The following is a 6,000-nucleotide window of genomic DNA, read 5'->3' as shown; positions in this document are numbered from 1 at the left end:
TAGGACGTCTCCCAAGCCTTTGCATTAGCTCCTACAACCTTTACCCCGGGTTCATTTTAATTGACTCCCTATATTCATTGGGTTCATTGGTTACAGGTTTCAAGATCGTCTCTCTGATACCATTTTGTAACACCCCCATACTCCAAGTGCCTTACCAGGACCACTCAGGTATAAGGACGTTACCATCTCGGTTACCCGAGGCAATGATAATCAAATAAACAATAATGAAACGATATTTAAATAGTAATACTTTAGCGAAAGGTTACAATCCAAAAACCAAACCAAATACTAATACATGTTCTCAAAACTACTGCTCTTTGAACTAATCGAAATGTCTATAAAACTAATAGGCTACAAATGGAAGACTTCTATCATCCGATCATGGCAATCCCAAATATCCCAAGACTCATGTCATACCTGCTCACCATCCCCGAATGGATCACCGCAGTTTTAAAACATTAACCGGGGTCGATTATTTACACAAGAGGTATAATTAACAATACAAGAATTAACACAACTCAAACAATCATACACGATCAAGCACTCCACTCCATCTCCGTCTCCGATCGTCCACCGGACCAGCCGCGCTGGGGGGACCGCAGCCGTTCCCACCTAAGCCCCGCTCATCATACCGAGCGATAACCCCGTCCCATTAATGTGCACATCCCCTTCCGTGGCGGGTTCCACGAAGGGCGAAACTAGGGCGTGAAGCCACTCGCGCAAGTGACTCCACTCAGCCGAGAACGCATCTCGAGAACCACAGACAAACAATCACAATCACAATCACAACATCGTCTCGAATCAACCAATTATACTAATTACAAAGACAACACCACACCACATGTAAGTAATACCGAGTAGGGAAACCCTACCTGGAAAGCACAATAGTCAGACGATCTCACAGCTGAAGTCAAAAAGCTTCCTCTGCGAATCCTCCTCCTAATTATACAAGCACATAATTACTACTATGCACATAACACCACAAAACCCCCAATTCCCAATATTAGGGTTTAACTAACTTTGACGAAATATAATAAAAATGGTATAAAGGTCTTACCCTCGACGCAAGGATTACAACGGTGTAAAGACAAGTGAAATCCGACCTTCCAAGCTCCGGGATTTGTTAACAATGCGATTAAGGTGATGAACGTAGTTTGCTTTCTCTTCTCACAGTGATTTAGGTTTTAGAAAAGTGATTAGAATGAATGACGAAAAGATTATATACCTTAATCGCATAATTAACAAAACCCGAGAAAATAACCCCCGAAAACCGGCTACTCGATCGAGTAGCCCATGTACTCGATCGAGTACCCCCCTACTCGATCGAGTATCGTAGTTACTCGATCGAGTACCCAACAGGTCAGAAACTATTTTATTTCGCAAAACTCCCTTACTCGACAGAGTAAGGCCTACTCGATAGAGTACCCCACGACTCATAAATACGGAGTATTACATAAGTACCGCTGGATTATAGTTATTAGCGTGATTAACGTAGGAGTTTGATAGTATTAGTGGTTGCAATAGTTGTTAGTTGTAAGCTGGTCATTAAAATTAATGGTTGCAACCATTGTCGTATGAAGATTGGTACTTTAAATCTATTTCGTTCACAAATGATCATTTATGAGAATATGTTTAACATGCTTGCATCCGGATATGTACCTTGTTAGTGTTGTTATTGTTGTTATAATGCTTTAAATTAAAATTATTTGCATTAACGATTCACCTTTGTATTTTTATCGCAAACGAGGTCTAACTTTATAAGTAATTGTGTGACTTACAGTTGCCTAATTAAGACTTGGTCAAGGGGTTGTAGTTGGGGTTTATGGTGTGTTAGGTTGTTCTGACATTTTTTCGAGGACTGATGGATTAAACTGAAATTAGTGGGTAGAGTGTATTTGTGGTAAATAATCGCTGATTGAAAGGAAGTTCATGTAAGGTGAGGTGACTTTAGTGTAAACTTACACTCAAAGCATGGGAGGTAATTAATGGAGGTATGGTTTGATGATGTAACTGTACTAATATTGAACAGTATTTGGCAGGGATTATGATGGTGGATAGTTATTATATATAGAGAACCATGTGCTCTTAAATTAGTGTGTAAAATATTTCTCCATCCTTTAGTGGTTCTGCAATTAACTTTATTGGACTTTATTAATCTGAATTCGGTCTTGCAATTAACTTTCTTGTACTTTAGTATCCTGAAATACTTTCTTTAGAATCTTATTTACTTTGCTTGTGCTGATATGTTTAATGCTGTTGCAGGTGGAAAATTCTGAAGACACGAAGGAGCAGATTTATTGTGAGGTGCTGACACCCTCGCTATTTTGTGGATTCTTTTTGGACTTCTGTTATTTTTGTTTTTTTGTGCGTGTGAGTATGTGGTATTTAGGAGTGTGGTGACCGTTTTAAAAAGTTTGTGCTTTTTCTATCAGGTTTGGTGAATGTTGTTGGTTTTTGTTAAATAGTGTCATGCATGAGTTTCTGTTGTTGTGGTCATTTATGAGTGAGAATGACATTAAGATGCATGTTGCTGTGGTTGTGCGTGTGTGTTATTATTTTGCATTTAATAGCTTGTGTAATAGATCTTATATTTCATAGTACTGTTTGGCTTTTTGTGGTAGCTTTGTGTGTATGTTACTAAATAGTTTCCTGCGTTTGCATGTACTGTAGTTGTAAATTCATGGTTGGCTGAATGTATGTAATAGTTGGGGACAACACTTTCGGATGGTGGAAATAATTAAATATAAAAAAACTTGGTTAAGTGTTCTTTTATTACAAATTGTGTCAGGTTCTCATTGATTAGCTAACTGTGCATTGTTAGTTTTTGTTGTACGGCGAAATTCTTTGATGACTAACTTAGTGACAGTATGGTTGCTGGTGATTTCTTTTGATTTTGAAAAAAGGTTACTGAGTTTTACTGGGATGGTTATGTCGCGACCTTAAGATGGTCATTCAGCCTATTAGTTTACTAAGTAGATGAGCCCCTTAACAAAGGGGTTGGCTCTTTCGTCGTGTTTAGCCTAACGCACTTGATCAGCGAATAGTATAAGACGTCTATTAGGCAGTACTTTGAGTAGTAGGTCGTCTTTATCTAATATAGATTTGGTTTGGGGGAGGGGGGGGGGTGCTTTGGTTCTATGGGTGTCATTTGATTTCGCTTGTGGTCTCCTGGGTTTTAGTGTGGATCATGGTGTCTCTGAAGTTGGTAGGTACTTTTATTGCACATATGTGCTTTTGCAGTGGACAGTTGAGGGTGTATAAAGGGAGGTGTCGACATGTAAACGGTGGGAATACAGGGATAATATGCTTTGGAGAGGTTGTTTTTGTACTGGTGTGTCCGCGGCGGTTTGCATAGCTATTTTGTCTTACGGCAAACCATTTATCTGTTGGACGTTGTGATAGTGGGATGCCTTGTTTGCTTTAAAGTTGCATTTTATGAACTGCCTTTACAGGTTTTTAGGAGATGGATGAGGAGAAGAGGGAATTCAGTGTTTCTTTCCGAACACTTTTATCTGAAACAGCTAGAACAATGGGCTGGCCTGAACCTATATATAGTCCACGAAACTTGGAGCTCAATCAAGCAAATTTAGTGCTTAGGCGTGGTTCTGGTCCTGCAGCTTGCTTCTTTCAGGGAGAGAAGAGACAATGCTTGGCTGAATCTGAAGAACAGGCTGCTGAACAAGCCATAGATTACCTTGTTCAGAAAAAAACAGATTGTTGTGGATGACGTTAACCTGGAGAGGCATGAAATGTATATGGCCTGTTGTGCCTTCTTCAAGAGGAAACGAGAAGCACTGCAATATCCTGAGTGGGAGTCGTCAGACCAATGGTTGAAGTCCTGTCAAAGAAAACCAAGTGTTGTGCCCAGTTCGTTGCCTTAGATAGTAACTGCTGACTTGTGGGATATTTGGCTACAAATAGTGGCCACATATCACATTAATGTTGATGAAATGGACTTCATAACACAGCCAGATGGTCGTTATGTTTGTTGTTTCACAGTTACTTATGCAAATGAACCGTCGAGAGAAAGGTACTTTATTGGGGACAGCTTGGAAACTGTTGACAAGGCAAGGCAGAGTTTGGCTAGGAAAGCCATTACTTATTTCCAATCCGTTTATGGCTTTATTGTAAAGGATGCCAACTTCAATAGGATAAGGTATTCACAGATTCAGTGTGGGCTTCAAAGAGGGAGGTACTTTTCTGTAAATGCAAACAATGTTTGCGCTCCTTCAGACTTGGAATCAGTACCTCTGTTTATTGCAGGTGAGTGTAGCACCCCTGAAGGTCCGGCCTATGTTATCCGGTCTGGACATATGTAATGTCTGTTCCATTCACCTTTTTGGGTATCTGTTGGTGGATGTTTGCTAAAATGCCTTTTAATGGATAGGCGTATTTTGTAATCAGATGTATTGCTTGTAACTGAAAAAGAGGCTGATGTGTTATCACTGAGTGTGATTCCTTTTGGTCTGTGTAATGGATTATTTAGATGTAGCCTTAATTTTATTGTGCTTGTTGGGTGTTATGGGTACTCCTAAGTTGTAATTGTATAATGGTTGAAGCTAAGTGGATTAATAAAAAAAGCTTATGTTGTTATTCGGTCACTTGTAATCCTTTGAAGTTAATAGTTTGCCTTGTTCTGATTCTTGTAATGTGTTTCTTTTGGTTTGTGTTAATCTTTAGCATGTTTTCCTTAAAATGATTTAGTGAAGATACAACTTGTTGTAGTGGGACCAATTGGTGTGTCCATCTAAACACCCGGGGTAAAATTGTTGGCAATGAACAATCAATAGTATACGCAATTATCAAATTGAGGTATGAAATTGCGTAAATAGCCAGATATAACAAGTGATGAACAAATAAATTGTTTTTAAAAGCATTTTAAAAGTAGTTAAGGAATAGGTGAGGCAGTCTTGGATTAATACAAATCTCCTCTATTATAATTCAGCCATAGTTGATTGTTGAGAGTCACGGATCAATGTTTGTATAAATGAATTGCGAATAATACCTATGTGATAATTAAGCGCTGCGTAGTACTTAAATGAAGTATAGGTCATGTGTCAGTATACATAAAGATTTTACATGTTCATGCAGGTTTACAGTGACAATGGCCTGTTGATTTGCTGTAGACCTTGCAGATTTCGTTATTGGAAGATGGATTATCCTGGTGATGTAGGTGAGTGAATAGTTAGTTTAGGATTTGTGCTTTTAAACTACTTTGTAAATAAGATGTTGGTCCTTTGGTGTAGCAGGAGTGTAACGCCGTAACTTGAGTTGGAATTTGCTAATCAAAGTTAATATTTACTCATGTTTAAGTTGAAACTGTACAGATATCTTCACAATATATTCTGAAAAAACCTATCTGAAGAAGAGAAATCAGGAAATCATTGTGAGCTGCACATACCTAATGGATGTTATTTCTGTACATAATTATTTTGTCCTAAAAGATAGCCACTTGCCTGGTAATTTTTATGTGGGGTCACTATGATGGTGCAGTACCTACAAAAGCAATTAAAAGAGGGCGTCCAACTGGAAAGAGGCTTTCGGTGAATACCGATGAAATTGCAGTGCAAACGAACAGTCGTGATTTTCGATCTAGGAGGACAGGGAATCCTGTTCAGGTAGACTCTGTGGCCGATGGGAACACTAGCAGCAAACGATGCAGGCGACCCACAAGTACCCCAGGTTAGACTGCGTGAACAAAACATTGCCTTCTTAGCAGTTGGATTTTGTCGTTAAAAAGAAAGGAAAATCTGAAACCAGCATTTTTTGTAAATGTATTTGCGCGCGCTTCAGTTTCTCACAAAACAAACACTGAGGGGAACGACAGCCTTCCTTTAGGATTTGTAGGAACAGGACAACCAGCACAGTAGGAAACAGGAAGTGTAGGGGCAAGTCGTGGTAAACGGCAAAGATCAACAAAGAATATACCAGGTGAACTTTCGAATACCAGACCATGCCTTTAGAAATTGTGCAATATACTGAACTAAATTAGCGGAGATC

Source organism: Silene latifolia, chromosome 8, assembly GCF_048544455.1.
Source record: "Silene latifolia isolate original U9 population chromosome 8, ASM4854445v1, whole genome shotgun sequence".
NCBI lineage: Eukaryota > Viridiplantae > Streptophyta > Magnoliopsida > Caryophyllales > Caryophyllaceae > Silene > Silene latifolia.
This window is presented reverse-complemented; position numbering follows the sequence as displayed.